Here is a 16,699-nt window from a genome sequence, read left to right as displayed (position 1 = left end):
CAAAATTTAAAACAAAACTAATTTATTCAGTATCTTTTAAGCATTTTTTTTTTAAGTTTGGCATCATTAACTGAATAAGCATTAAATTTAAAAATCCTTTTACTTAAAACGCCAAATTCGACCTTTTAAGAGGGATTTTTAGAGTAAATGGAGATTTTAAACAAGATTTCTTTTATTCACTCTCCGTTAGCGTCAAATAATGTCATTTAATTTATTGTTAAATAATTATTTTATTTGAAAAAATAATTTAGACTAGAATATTTTTGTTTGGCTTGCCAGAAATTATTGATATCTATGGCTAGGACAACACTTTATTTAAGATTTTTAATAGACACAAATTTCAAAGAAAAGAATGCATTTATCCACTTTTCAGAGCCCAGAAGAGCACATATCTGGGTTGAAAAGGCGATACGATTGTCCTTTTTTCGATACACTTGGCTTGGATAATTTACACAAATACACTATTCGCAAAATTTTTAGTTGATGATTACCAACATTTATATATTTTACAGTGAAAAGAAGGGTATAACAGCATCTTACTGATGAGCCCAACTGTTGTGCCTGGGCGAAACGCATTATTTGGGACTAAAGGTCAAAAACAAAACATCAAATTGAATTTATTTCATAAAGTCCTTAAAACAAAAACAAATTCTTGTTTCCGTTTTTTTCTTCTTCACAAATACACTATTACTAAATTCGATACAGTTTTGTCCTTTCGCTTATATCAATGTAAAAGGTATTCTGGATCAATTTTTTCTTTTCGATTCTTCTGAGATATTGTTAAGACTGCAATATTAGTCAAATACACGGTTGATTTGAATAGAACATTAAACGGTCAAGGGTGAATTTAAAGTCTTTATTTAATTTTCTTCAAAGAAATAAAATTTTCTTTTCAGGACATTCCTTTTTTTTTACATGTTAGATTTATTAATTATTGTTTTTTTTTTTTTAAATTCACCTCAATTTTCATAGCCATTAACGATAAGATTAAAGCCTATATTTTGAAGTTCAATACACCTGCAATAATTCTGCATATTTCACTGCATACATATTTACAGTATCACGAAAGACCAAAGTTTTGAGTTGTAATGAAACATCAGTGTTTTGCAGTTTTAAACTGTAAATAGGATCACAAAGAACAAAATCAAAAATGACCTCAAAAGTTTTTCCGATTTTTTTGAGAAAAAAAAATTAATTTAGTTTTTGGTTTATCTTAAAGTTTTTCGTTCATTTAAAATAAATTTTTCGAATTGTTTTTTAATAAAATTTGAAAGATTCAAAAAGTTCAATTCGATACAGTTTTTATTTCACTTTCGATACAATGCTCAAAGACGATTTTTCAACCTTGGCACATATAGTAGATTTACTAGAGAATATCTTCTCCACTTTAAAAGAAACTCGACTAGTAAAACTAATCAGGATTAAGATGCTGCGTAATCCTGATCATCTAAAAAAGTTGCAATATTTTCAGTCTTTGGTTTCCACTGGTATATCGTTACACCGTCAGTGGGTTTTCGCCTGGCGTTTTGGCTGCAAAATACTTACGGGCCATAGTTTTAATGCTTTTTATATTACTTATCCTTCAAATTTAAATTATTTGAATTGGCAAAATCGAAGCTTTTGACAGTTTGATTTTTCAAAAAATTAAAAAATCCCTAGGATATTTTTAATGGAGTTTTAAATTCAAAATTTCCATTAAAAGTAATTAATTGGCCCTTAATTTATAAAAGTGATATATTTGAAACCAGACACAAATTTGAAAGTACCTAATTTAATTTTTGAGAAAAATTAAAAATTTTAGTTATGGTGTGTATTTTAGCTCTAGTAAAAATCTTAAATCTGTTCAAAATAAAATTAAATTTTAAGTCTGTTCAAAATAAAATTAAAATAAATAAAATAATTACTAGCGATTTAATACAAATTTTAAAAACCAAATTGAGAAGCGTTTTTACAAAACATTCACAAACGTATATTTTGCAAATTTTTCAGAAAAAAACTTTAATTAGGTATACTTTTTTAATAAAGCAAAAATGTAGGTAGAACTAATATTCATTGTATGTTGAAAAAACTTCTTCGCTTTTAAATTTATAAAATTATTACAATTTGTATTGAGAAAGAAAAATTTCAAGTTTTCTCACTAAAAAAATCAAAATACATTTGTTGCGTTTTGCAAAAACGGTCCTCAATTAGGCTTAAAACACCATAATTTTAAAGTCGCCGTAAATGTTTGGGATAACATTTCTATATGTAGCCAAAAATAGTAATCTTAGAAGTTATTTCAGTTGTTAAAAAAAATGACAACTCTTTAATATTGCTTTGTTAACATTTCTCTCAATTTATTTACTAAACAAAAACTAACCTTTGGACACACAATTTTAGGTTAAAAGGATGTTTCAAATGCAGCTTATTAAAAAATGTTAAAAACTATAAAAAGAAATTGTTAATAATAACTTTTAATAACTTTAAGAATTCGCTACCTCATCTGTCAACTGCATTATATTTCATTCAGTTCCAAAACATAACACACTTTCCTTTTTTTTACAGTATATCAAAGTTCATTTGACTCCCTTCTAAGTTTCTCTCTTTAAAAAAGAAATCTTTAAAATTCTTCATTAAATAAAATTAATAGAAATGTAAAGCTTGACCTTAGCCTTAAAAAAAAAGAAAAAAAAAATGAAAATGTAACAAAATCATTTTCAAGTTTCAATTTATTTTTTGTTAGAAACTTTTCTTTCAAATTTCTATCGTGTCGTCGGTCGTCGTTGTCGTTGATGAAAGAGAGAAATTGCATACAAGTACCCGATTGCAAGTCGTAGAAATGTCTACCTTACTCGTTCTAGTTGCACGTCCTTACAACTTTCAATATCAATGTGAATCCTTGCACTAATTATCAACATCCCGCTTGCCAGTGCGCTCCTCATTATACTTATACAAAAAGAAGAATTCCACACAATTTTGTTCGCTCCACTTGCTTTGGCGTTGGTCTTTGATTTTTCTTCTTTCAAACACGGGGAAGAAAAATAACTCAAAACAGAGGGTGGATTTTATATTTATTTTCAGCAAAGAGTTGTAGGAAAATAGAAAAAAGAAAAAATATAAAATTAACTAGCCCTTCGCTTTAAGGAATCCAAATAATTCAAGCTTTTTTGGCGATAAAAATGTTCCCAACATTCTCTTAAGTGTGGGAGTTTTACGCCTCCTGCCGGGAGCGTATCGGAATCCCGCTTTTTAAAATCCCGTTTTTCGAAAATCCCGAAAAAAAAGTTTCAAAATCCCGTTTACTAAAATACCGCTTTTTTAAATCCCGTTTTCTAAAATCCCGAATTTTAAAATCCCGTCAAATCCCGAAAATCCCGATTTTTTTTACAAAATACATGCTTAATTCACAATTAAAAAAATCATGAGAAATAGACAAAAATTAGTAAAACTGATTTTTTGAGTTGTAAAGATCACACAATATGTACCTTCAATACATTCTGAAAACGGTATTTCTTTTATAAAAACATAAAATGATTAAAGCCCTAAATTGAGTTCACAAGTAAAAGAAATTTCATTTATTTAAATATCAAAATTGTTGAAATGCATCCAAATATAAGTTGAAATATATTTAAATGAAATTTCTTTTGATTATGTAGTGTGTACTTAATTTAAGGTGTTGTGATCATTTTAAGTTATTATTAATCTATGGGATTATCACGATTTCATTGTTCCTTTAAAAGTTTAAAGTAAATATTATTTGTTAATTAAACATTCCTTACTTTTTCTTATTTTTTGTATATATTATATTTTTTGTTAAGGTTTTAATTAAATGCGTTTAGAAAAATCTCTCATTTCTTAATTTGTTTTAGTATCCCGATTTTGCAAGCAAAACTAGTTGTTTTATTTTAAAAAATCGCGCGATTTTTTAAAATAAAACAACTAGTTTTGCTTGCAAAATCGGGATAATAAAAAACGGGATTATAAAAATCGGGATTTTAAAAAGCGGGATTATAAAAAGCGGAATAATGAAAAACGGGATTTTAAAAGCGGGATTTTAAAAAACGGGAATATAAAAAGCGGGATATCGAACCCAACCCCCTCCTGCCTATGTTCAATATATTTAATTTAATTTTAACTAAAACTTAATACTAATTTGACGCCTTTATCAGATGTCACTTTTGTCTTCGTACCAAATCCGCTGCTGAGTTCCCCCAAACTACCTTCCTCCTACCTACATACGAAAGCGACGTGTTTGTTGTACCAATTTAACCCTTTTTCAAACACGATAATGACTTTAGATGAATGTAATCAAGAAAACAACGAGTTGCAGTTGCAGGCGAAATTAAAAAAAAAAAAAATGAATGAATGAAGAAAAAAAATTGTAGCACGCGGATCCGGATGACAGGACTCAATTAGTGCAAAAGACGGCAACGCGCAAGGCCACGTCCGTCGACGTTTCTCGGTCGTGTCGTCGTCGTCTGTCTGCGATTTTTTTTTTTTTTTGTTCAACCAAAAAATGCTTTAAAGTCGGATTTTTGTTTCAGCTTCCTGTCATTCTTCATTAATATTATCCTGATGCTAAAGGGCCCAGTGTTCTTAAAAAAAAAAAAAAAAAAACACCTCAAGGATAATAATTTAAGGATTTACATTTTTATGCATAAAAAATCACAGCATGATCATTATCCTCCTCATTTGCATATTGAATTTTAGAGAGACGAGTCCTGCGGTGCTTCATAATAAAAGAAAAAAAAAAGATTCCCAGTGCGTGTGTGTTTGTGAATGTCGTGTGTGTTACGTATACAATAATTCTTGTACTAAAGATGCAACGACAAAGGGCGGGTGCAACAAGGACCTTTTGCATGACCAGACTCATCCAAGAAAGATAGTGGCAATCATATTCTTCCTCATGGCCTTGTTTTGAGCTGAAAATTTAAAATTTCTATTCTTTCAAGGATTCTCTTCTTCTCTCCATTGTATATATATTCTTATATATATACAATGTTCTCTCGGCGACTTGTTATGACAACTTTGCGGTAGATGTCGCTAAGGATACAAGAAAACTTGGTTTATGTGTGTCGCAAAAGACCCGCAAGTGATTGACGCGAGCGCATCCTTCCATAAGAAGGGTTGCCAAGGGGCGGCGAAAAGTAGAGGAGGTGTTTGTGCTTGTAGCCCATACACACGCAGAAGAAGTATTATATTTCTGTTTCTATTCCTTGAAGAACAGAAATGAATATTTCAAATGTGTGTACTCGTAGTATAACGAAGACAGCGAGAGCGACTAGGAATTTTCTCCATCTTTTCTTTTGATTCTTTTATTTTATTTCATTTTTTTATAAGTTGAAAGGATAACAGTTCTTAAAGGATTGCAGTTAACCCGGGGATAAGAAATAAGGGAAGGGGTTTCCCATATATAATATAGAGAAGATATATAGAATTTGATGTAGCGAACAAATTCTGCGCGAGAATAATATATAAAATAAAAGTGACACTTAGAAAGTGGTTTTGCCTTGAGGACATAAAGGGGTTGAAGATGATGATAAGAAGAGAAAACACACATAATAATTTTCTAACAAAAAAAAATACTTCATTGGAGTGGGACGCTTTCTTATAAGTTCACCATAGTTAAATTTTTAAATTAAAGAAAAAAAAAATTGATTGTCATATTGAAGTGCACTCTTGAACTAGATGGAAATATACAACGGAGACGGAGAAAGATTTTTCTGTTAGATTTTTTGTATGATGAAGCATTAAAGGAATCATATAAATGATGATGGCATTTTGTTAGGGAAAATTTATTTAAATTCAATTTTTTTTTTGTTTAAAATTTTTGCTTGTTGCTCAAGTTTTGAAATTTTAAAGTGGATTAATGGAGTCGAGAAGTTACCGTTGAAAAAGATAATAAAAAAGGGATATAATAATGAGGAAGTGATTTTAAAGAGGAAGATTTGTAGGTTCCTATTTGTATTTGTAGTAAACAAATTTTGACTAAAGGAAATGTGTCTTAACAAACTTATCGCAGTTTATACGAATGTCAAGCCAAGTCACCTTAGGAAAAAATTTCTTCCAAAAAAGGTGCTGTAGTATTTTCGGTTTGTTGTTGCCAGTAGCTTTGAAAGATAACTGTGGTGGGCAAAGAACAGCGATATTTTCAGACTTATTTCAGTTTTTATATTTTGAATTCTATAAAGATGAAATGAAATCCTCAAACAAATCGAATTCGAAATATGACACCGTGTTTTTCTACTATCTTAAGAACACACTTGGAACTTGAAATATAGGTATACAACATTAAGGTGGATCGTTTTTCGGTTTTTTTCGAATTTTAAATCGTAATAGCGCGGAAAAGTTGCGAATGGTGAAGACTAAGACATTTTTTTACATCTTTCCTATTAATTTTTATATAAAGTTGATTATTTTTGCGTTGAATATTTCCCAACTATGTTTTTTTGAAAATAAATAGGAAAGATATAAAAAAAATGTGCTAACTTAAACAAAAAATCCAAAAAAAGCTATTTCTTGGATTTATCTTCTTCTTCCTTTTTCTCGGCGCTGTTATGATCTCGATGTCGAGGGGATCATAACTATCCCACGTAACTGCTTCACACTAGTGATCCGCCTGTGGGGTTCGCCGGGTTGACCTCAGAAATCGGCGGCAAGCCTCCCGGTTTTGTATTGTTCCATTTCTAAGGCCAACTGAATGCTGGTGGTTTTGCATTTGCTTGTACCAGGAGTTTTTAGGCCTACCTTTCTTTCTATTTCGTGTTGGAACGTTGTATGATATTGCTTTTTTGACGGGGTTCTCAGGATCTCTCCTTTGAACATGGCAATACCAACTGAGTCGGTCGTGTTCAATTTTTTGGGAGATGGTGTTTTTAACATGAAGGCTTCCTCGGATCTTCGTACTTCTAATTCTATCAAGCTTTGTTACTCCTGCTGTCATGCGAAGCATCTTCATCTCAGCTGCCGTTAACTTACTCTCATACTTTTTGTACATTGTCCAACATTGTGAACCGTATGTGAGTGCTGGACGCACAACTGCGGTGTAGAGCCTTCCTTTCAGCTTAGGGGGCATTTTTCGATCACAGAAGATAGCAGAATTTTCCCGCCACTTCATCCACCCTACGCTTACGCGATGATTGATATCGTCATCACAAGTACCTTCGTTATTTATCATAGACCCCAGATATTTAAACTTTTCACACTTGGGAAGCACTACACCATTCAAATAAATGTCAGGAATAGGCCTGTGTGGATCAGAAAATGGGCAGCATAGGTATTCTGTCTTTTTCGCGCTTATGCGGTACCCACTACCTTCTAGAACATCCACCCATACATCAAGTGCTCGTTGCAGGGATATCGGGTCTTCACTTATGATGGCTCCATCGTCAGCAAAGAATAACTGATGCACTTTTGGGTCCGTCACTTTGCCTTGAAGCAGGTAATCAAGAACGGTAATAAAGAGCAGAGGACTCAAGACGCTTCCCTGGTGTACACCTACTGTGATTTCGAATTCTTCGGTGACTCCAGCTGCACATCTTACTTTAGTAACTGCTCCATCATACATGTCCATAATTATCCGCACATAGGTTTCCGGAACTCCTCGTTGTCTGAGGGCCACCCATATCAGATCTCGTGGTTGTCGATCGAATGCTTTTTCAAAATCAACCAATACCACATGCAAATCCTCCAAGGAATCTCGATGTTTTTCCATAATGATTCTGATACTCTGGATTGCATCTGTGGTTGATTTACCCGCAACAAACCCGCACTGGTCATCAGATAGCCTTATTATTTTTCGCAGTCGGCTACCCAAGACTCGCTCAACGATCTTCATGGTGTGTGACATCAGCTTAATCGAACGGTAATTATCACAGCTTCGAGTATCACCCTTCCCTTTGTATATTGGAAGAAGATAACTTTCCCTCCATTGATTAGGCATTCGATCACCTCGTTTATTTCTTGGATTTATATATGTATAAAAGTGTTTTTGACTACGTTGGTACTTTTTGGTCTTTGTTTCAAAAAATTTTTATTTAATGAATATGAATAGTTCTGCATAAATCTAAGAACGAATATGTTTTTGACATCAATTGAACTAAATTTCTAAAGCTTATATTCAGTTCTCAAAAAGAAAATTCTTAAACGCTTATTCTGTCCGCCATTTTGGAACCAACATTTTGAAAAAAAAAGAGTTGGAAGATTTTGTTGGAATTGCTATTGTGTGTTGAGAAAGGTTTAAAAAAGTACTATTCGAGGACTTAAAAATTAAATCACCTCGCAAACCATTTTATATTTGTTAGTTTTGAAAAAAGATTGGGTTATACTAAGCATGTATTTTTTCTAAGTGCTCATATGGCAAACCAAAAAAATCAATTAATTTTACACTTGAAAAAAATATTAGTGGTTTGTGGTTTTTAATGTGAAATAAAACTTATCAACTTAAACTACTTCACAGGTGGAATGTTATATGGACTACATTCAATCAAGTAAGAATTCTAAGTTAAATAAATAAAATTTGAGGTGCAGTGCCCAGGTCCACACCAGTGGATCTACTTTTTCTGAATTATAATTTTAAAAAAAGGTCACTGTGGTGTATGCGTACTATTTCTTCTTTTTTTTGTTGAATTAAAAATAATGCTTCTATAATTTCAAACTAAGGGTAGGATTCTGAAAATAAAAGTTGGGCTATCCTGAGATAACCTTGGACAAGAAACCACGATTTTTTCTGCTATCTTTTTGAAAAAATAGTGGAATAAAGAAAATTTATCATTTTTATAAAAAGTTTTTTTTTATATAAATGATAAATAAGAACCGACTTCTACTGTTCGAAACTTATCATATTACAGTTTTCTTATGGATGTTAAAGTCAGAACGGTACCAAATTAACAGGACCAAACTGCAGGCACCAGCTTTCAAATACATAAAGAATTATCAAAATCGGTTCACTCTGTCCAAAGTTATGAGGTTACAAAACAAACATAAAAAACAAAAATATATAAATTTTTGTGATTTTTGAGGTGAGAACAAAAAAAATAATTCTGTTATATGCAATTTAAGAACTAATAAAAAATATCTTGGGCTCAACTTGCATGCATGCAGTTTGTCATACGGACGGTATAACTAACAAAAACCACTTTTTAAAATTACTTCATCATCGTAATGTTGAAGAATTCCGATTGTGCTCTGGTCAAAACTGTCATAGTGGGAGTATTTATTCCACATCAATTAACGATCCATATTTTGTGCAAAATAAATATTAACTGTCTCACAGCTGGATCTTTAGAGTTCTTTTAGTTTACCTATATTTGCTTTTTTTAAATAATTTAAGATAAATTATATAACTTTCAGCCTATTGTTTTCGCAAGTGATTTTATATTTTAATATTGGGTAAAGTTAAATGGACTTTAGATTCAGATAATAAATATTTAATTCCATTCAATGTAACAACCGAAATTAAGTCATCAGGTATTGATTTTTTAAGCCAATATTTAATTTTAATCAACAAAATGAACCGAGTCGTAATCCTGATTTAATATTTATTGACATAGAATTTCATATTTTAATAGTTAGGTAAATTAGACTTTCCTGCGTTCTACATAATTAAATTTATCACCTTTCAATTGGTAACATATATTTAAAATATATAAATTGTATTATTACCTTGTTATCATTACTACATATACATTTTTGAATAAAAGATACCTTTGTAATCGCAGAATGTTTGTCATCTTCATTTACATCGTGGAAAAATATATTTTTATTACATTGTCTTAAAAAAAAAAAATACTTAATATCGCAATTGAAAGTTATTTATTCAATACTAGTTCACTCTTGCATTTTTGTTGACCAAAATCCAAATAAGATTTGAAATTTCAAAAACCTAAGTACCTAAAAGCATTACTGCCAATTAATTGAACTCCGTGAAGCCAGAACTACGACCTAATAATTTTTTGAACCAAACTTGTCTAATTCGTTTGTGCACCTCTTGTCAATGTTTGTATACCTAAAATTTTCATTTGTCCACCCTCCAAAATATTTTAGAGCAATTTTTTTTATAGGAAGTCTGAAAAATCGTCTTAATTGTCTAAAAAATGATAAACGTAGTTATAAAACCAATGTGCAATCATTTGTCCACCTCGACTTCTATAAATGTATGTACATAGGTACCAAATATTATCGTTTTTCACACTGCTTTTAGGAAATATTCAAAAAACAAATTTTATTTTGAAAGATTAAAAGTCCCCTAAAATCCCTAAAATTTACTTTTTTTGAATATATTCTAAACGGAGGGTGGACAAACGATGGTTTTTGATTTGTGTTTTGGGGGATTTTAGGGACTTTGAAATTTTTAGTACATACATTGTGGTGGGTACGTATCTTTTGTTCGGAATTTTCAATATTTGTTTTTTGAATATCTCCTAAACGTAGGGTGGAAAAACGATGAATTTTAATATAAACATCATTTTCGTTGAATTAATACCAAACATTGTAGAGAACTTCTGATTTTAGTAGATTTGGTTTTAGTAGAAAGGAAGCCCTGGTAGTTTTTACAGAGTGCACATTTTAAAATGTAAGAATTTTTACAGATTGAGTGGTACCCACCTATATTGACATTTACAGAACTGCGATGTTAAATCACTTTGTTTTGGAATTAGACTACTTTGGTCAGTACGCCTTCGCGTCTGTTCTGTACCCTTTTGACGTAACACTTTTTGCATAAGCTAAGCGGGAGAACGGATTTTTTCAAATTTGGTAGGTACAGATGATTTTTATGCAGTTTCGAAAGTGTTTTTTTTTTATATCATGCTTACAAAGTAAGCCTTCCAAGCCAAATTTTCAAGACTTGCGAACCGATTCTAAAATTTTTTATTAAACTTTGCGCATGTATTATTCAAAGCTGTTAAAATAAAAATGCATTTTTATTTTTCTAAAACATCTCAAGTAACAAAAAAATTTAGTTTTCGGATAAAATAAAGCTGTCTGTTATGTCGGCCCTTCACGTAATCAAACCAATTTTTTTTTTAATTTATGACAAGATCGTTCTTAAGATCTATAAGTTAAGTGATTTATATGTACTTTGAACTGTTAATGCATGAGACCCAGTCGTGCAATTATTCTGATTTTTAACCCTCTGTAGGCACACCTCTTTTCTGTGACGTGATAGGCACACGGGTGCGAATTTGATTTGTACTTTTTCACGTCGCTAGAACTTTTTTCAGTCTCAATATTTTATAGAGAATCATACATGAAATTGATGTAGAATTTTCCGAGGAACTTGAATATTGTATTTACAATTCCAAAAAAAATATATTTTCACCGTTATAAAGAGACTTTTTTGTGGCCACTTTTTTGAAAAATCCTTATTTTTTTATTTTTGTCTTGCCAAATTCGCACCCGTGTGACGATAGAGGGTTAATGGCATTACCAATTTATTTAAAAACTCGCTTTGTCTTCTATTTGAGGATGATCTCAAATTGTACTGCATAATTTCGAGCGATACTATTTGCTGTAATAATTTGCCTGGGTTTGAATGTATTTCACAATGCGAAAACAAATAATCTAGTAATATTTGATCAATAACGCTAACCCGATGGAAAAAAAATGAATTTATCGCCTATCTTTTGAAAAAGTAATACAAAAAAGATCAAGACGTTATATCCTTGACTTTATTTTACCATTTTAGATTTAATTCTTATTACGATAGTATTATCAAAAAAACTAATGAAATTTGACATTCTAAAACGCATGGTCTTATTCCTCCGTCACGGGTGGGTTATGGAAAACAACAGATTTTGAGGTAATGTAGATTCTTACAGAATATCTTCGAATTAATTTCAATTTTTTTTTTAAATTCAATTTGATCCTGTTCCACTGCAAACGAAATATTTTTTCATGTATTTTTCAATTAACAAAAGGAAAAAGTTAGTAACATTGTGTGGCTTGCCAACAGTCATAATTTTCCTGAGTTGACTTTCTTGAAAAAATATTCAATTTCATACTATTTCTTTCTTATTTTTTCCTGATTGCTATAGTCGGTTCCTTACTTACGCAAAGTGAATTGACATTAAAATAAATGAGTGGGATATTTTTGTTACGGGTGGGACACCTGCTCGCCTAAATAAGAGTTCCTTAAAATCAAATCAATACCGAATTTAAAAACGTATAATGTAAATAGTTTATAAAGCATTTACTTTGAATAAAAGAGGCATAAGATTTGCAATTTGAGTTGTGTTCGAACATATGTCGACTTATCTATCATAAAACCTCTTACACTTAAACGATTAATAAGAGTATAATCTTATCATACGTAAATCATAAGTTTAGTAACCAAACCTTTTGCTTAATTAACAAAATAGAATTTTTATTTTTTTTTATATAACTTTTTCAAGGAATGTCACTTTTGTTATTTTTTTTTTTTTTTTTTTATAAATTTAGCAGTGGTGTGTACAACAAATTAAATAAATCTGATTCATGAAAATAGTATACCTAGCTTATTTCATTAGGTATTGATAATTACTTTTGACTCAACATACAGTTCTAGTTTGTTAAATTACTTCGACCGAATCAGCCCTTTATAGCACTGCACTTATCATCATAAGACAACTCATCATGGGCAGCCCATCAAGTGAAAGGACATCACAAGTTTATTTTCTTCTCTTCTTTTGGGAAAGGACAATTTCTGATGGTTTTTGTTTTTATTTTTTCTTAAAAATTGTTTTTCTTCATTATAAAACAAAAAAAGATTTAATCCAGTCAAATAAGGGTTTAACCTAGGAATGAATGCTAATAGAAATTTTTTTTGCTCAATAGCTTCGTTTTGGCATTCTATAACATACCCCAAAAGTCTAGAAAAATCTCAGGTCCGCAAGTCGCGATTTTGAAGGTCAAAGCGTCAAATGGAGATTTTCAAAATTAGCAAAAATGGACGATGGTATTATATACACTTATGATACATGATATCAAGGTATTTTTTGTATGGGTTGACAGATGAAAAACAGATATAACTTTTTTCAGAGACGTCAGATTGCCTTGATTTTAGATTTTTTGGAATCAGCATTAAAAAATACCTTGAAATCATCTATCATATGTGTATATAACACCATCGGCTATTATTGCTTATTCTGAAAATCTCCATTTCGCGCTTTGAGCTTCAAAATCGCGACTTTCGGACATGAGATTTTTCTAGACTTTTGAGGTATGTTATAGAATGCCAAAACAAAGGTATTGAGCAAAAAAAATTTCTATTAGCATTCATTCCGAGGTTTACCCCATTCACCTTATTTGACTGTTTTAATTAGCAATGCAGTAATTAGTTGACTTTAAAGCTACTCTGTCCATTCTTAAGTAAAAAATAAGCTTAGCCAATGTGTATGTAACTCAAAGCAATAAACCCAATTTAACAATTACGAACAAATTAAATGAGAAAAATCCTTCAGTACCATTTCGAAAAATTTTCTTTTCAATGAATCTCCTACACAAATTTTATTTAAGCCAGCCATACAAGTTTCTTTCTTCTAAGACTCTATTCACACATCAATTAATTTAAAAAAAAAAAAATAGTCTAGACCGAGATAGGTATGTCAAAGCTGTATACACGTAAACGAATACAATTGCTATCAGACCTACCTTCGGTCTGTTTCAAAAATTTGCATTTTCCTACTACTACTCACTTTTTCTTTGATTGCATGTACTAGTACCTACATAGGTACTACGTCCCAACATATATGTACTATATATATTTATTTCTATTGAAAAAAAAAACCATCTACACAGAATTAATTCTGAGCTCCTCAGAACAACTTTTTCAATTTACCAAGAAAATGTATTCTCAAAAGACAAGAAAATATTCTTCAAAGATTACACTAATCCTACACCAGTCTCTCAAAACAATCTTATCTATGTACCTCTACACTCTCAACTTCAAAATTCCTCATGCCTCAAAGCACTGGAATTTCAAACAATAACAAAGTGATTAGCAATAAGATTTTACAATCGAGAATTGCTTTCCAATTACATTTACGTATATATCCATCCAAAAAAGATTGAACCTTAAGATTGTACCAAAAAAAAAAAAAAACGAAAAAAAAAAATAGCTACCAATCCCCAAAGCTAAGATTATATTCCTTAGCAACAAATCTCCATTTTTCGAAGCTCCCCTCTACTATACCTACACACTTACCTGAAAAAAAAAAACAGCATCAACAAAAAAAAAGTAAATGAAAAATAAAAATATCAAAATATGCCCAGCATGATTCCTGAAAAAAATCCTCGACCCACTAAAGATTTCCATCTTAAAGTCATAAAGCGAAGGGACATTATGCAAAACAACAAAAAAATAAAGATTCTTGGATGGACTCTAAGCTGTAGCTCCAAAATTTAAACCCCTACACATAAAAATAGAAACAAAAAAAAAAAAAATAAACAACAAATCAAGATAGGTACACAGAGGATTTTAAATATAAACAATACCAACCCCCCAACCCTTATCTGACTTAACTTGTTTGACTTAACAAAACCAAAAGCCAAAACCAGAACTTACATCAGTTAAATAAATTCATATTGATATCGCTTCAATCAGCATTCACATTTATTCATTAATCCGGTGTTTATTTAAGTTGCACGCTTAATTAAGTTGCCTTCCATCAAATTATTGTAATTCAACAAAATTGAAAATTTTAAATTAAAACAAAATTAAACATGGGGTAAACAACATTCAGGAAATAAAGTTCATTATTGACGATTAATTGCTACGAGGGATGGATATTCCCAAGGGTGTAACGGTTGATTTTTTTTTTTGTTTCCTTTGTTATTGTACTTTTCTTTTACTTTTTTTTTTGTTTAATTTTTTTTGTTTTCAAAACAAAAAGAACATCAACATAAAACACATAAAATACGAAAGGGTTTGTAAAACTTTAAATTTTAATCGACGCACATTTGTATCGCGTGCCGTGAGAATAAATCTTGACTGATTTATACCGAAAGTAATTAACCCCGGAACTTGTAACCGTCTCGAGCTCCTCTCGAGAACTCCTAAGTACTAAGAGGCAACATTTTTATTTTTCATTACTTCGAGAACCAAAATTTCACACCAAAAGATAGCATAGGTAAGATATTATAGGTAGGTAATTTCTCTCGCGCAAAAATTGACAAGGGTAAAGAACTTTGAGATACTTTTCTATAATTTTTTTTTCTTTCTTTTCTTTTTGTTTTCTATGGTAGAATAAAACCATACAGCACGTGTGAAAGATAAATCCCGAAAGACCGACAAATACTCCCAACATCCAATTGTTCAGACGACCGAAATGCCACTAACTTTGGCTACCCGAACAGAAATCCCATCCACATCCGACACACAAAACAATAAAAAAAAATATAATATAAAACATACAACGAGCCGCCGAAACATTTTCAGCAGCAGTATTCTTCTTTGAGATACAAAATTCGATGGGATTTACTGTGCGGATGGATGCTGCAGATGGATTTTGAAGATACACAGGAATAGAGTGAGAGAGAGAGAGAGAGAGAGCGAGCGAGAGTATGGAGCGAAGTAAAGATTTTTAACAGAGAAAATCATCATAATCATCATGAGCATTAAAAGCAGCCATCATCATCATCTAAAAGTCAAAACGACAGCAGACAACAAAGCATCCACAAGAACCGCTGCTACCGCAGTTATCGAACATCAAAGATACACAGGTTGAAAATTAGATCTGTAGACTTTGAAATCAAAGTCAAAAGAGACTTGTATTTCGTCACTCTCTTATTCTCATTATTTTGCTCTTTCCATTTTTTTTTTTGTATCATCAACCCCAATTTAACGGAATAAGAAGAAAATCAGCTTGTTGACAATAAAACAGTAGAAAGTAGCTGTAAATAACAGAAAAAGTCATCATAACAGGTGATTTGTTTTTTCGTTTTGGAGGGTGGAAAGAGAAAATGTTGATAAAGAGAGACACAAAATGTTGACAGAGAGAATCAGGGATGAGAATGCTTAGCCCGGAAAGTGAAGCATATTGCCCAAAAAAACGAAGTAGATTTGGAAAATATGTAGCAGATAATGAAAAACAAAAAATATACAAATAAAACAAAATATGAGACCTACATTGGTTGAAAGCGCATCAATCGTAGATAACAAATATGATTTTTTTCCTTAAAAAAAACATCCCCGGAAGTTGCTGTAATCATTTTTAATTTCAAATTTTGAAGTGTTTTTTATTGCAAAACTATTTTCAGGAAAGTCAGATTGACTTGCTCTTAGTTCCATGATTTGGATGTATAAAATAAGAAATTTTTGCTGATCCTAGTGAGTTTATTCCAAAATAAAGTGCACCAACAATGCATTTTCTTAAATGAATTTTTCGATTAACAAAAAATGAATCAATACAACACATCTTAAATGAAATTTTGTTCGTTAGAAAAAATTAGTCAAACGAAGTAGAAATACGTTGCTACGTAGCAGATACACAAATATAAATTAATGAAGTAGATCTACTACATATGAAGTAAATACTCATCTCTGGAGAGAATGTTTTAAAAGTCTGCAAAATTTGTGAATAACAGAGGAAGAGAGTGATTATGTTAAATCTTGCAGAATATATTTTGTGATGAAAAAAGGATTATCATAACGATGTCATTGGCCTCAGAGGTTTTATAGAGTTAAAATGATGCGGTTGAAGTGGATTTGGATGTTGTTGAGTATGTAGAGCAGTTTAGTTTT

The 16,699-nt window shown here is 31.1% G+C and overlaps 1 protein-coding gene across 1 annotated transcript in view; it reads right to left on the bottom strand.

Moving 5' to 3' along the window:
- Positions 1–15,300, bottom strand: part of LOC129916502 (lachesin) — a 133,648-nt gene extending 118,348 nt beyond the window's left edge. Inside the window, exon 1 of the mRNA XM_055996502.1 lies at positions 14,522–15,300. The gene's annotated coding sequence lies outside the window, so the exon portion shown is untranslated. The remainder of the gene's footprint in view (positions 1–14,521) is intronic.
- Positions 15,301–16,699: the final 1,399 nt, after the last annotated feature.

Source organism: Episyrphus balteatus, chromosome 3 (genome assembly GCF_945859705.1).
Source record: "Episyrphus balteatus chromosome 3, idEpiBalt1.1, whole genome shotgun sequence".
Lineage (NCBI taxonomy): Eukaryota > Metazoa > Arthropoda > Insecta > Diptera > Syrphidae > Episyrphus > Episyrphus balteatus.
This window is presented reverse-complemented; position numbering and strand designations above follow the sequence as displayed.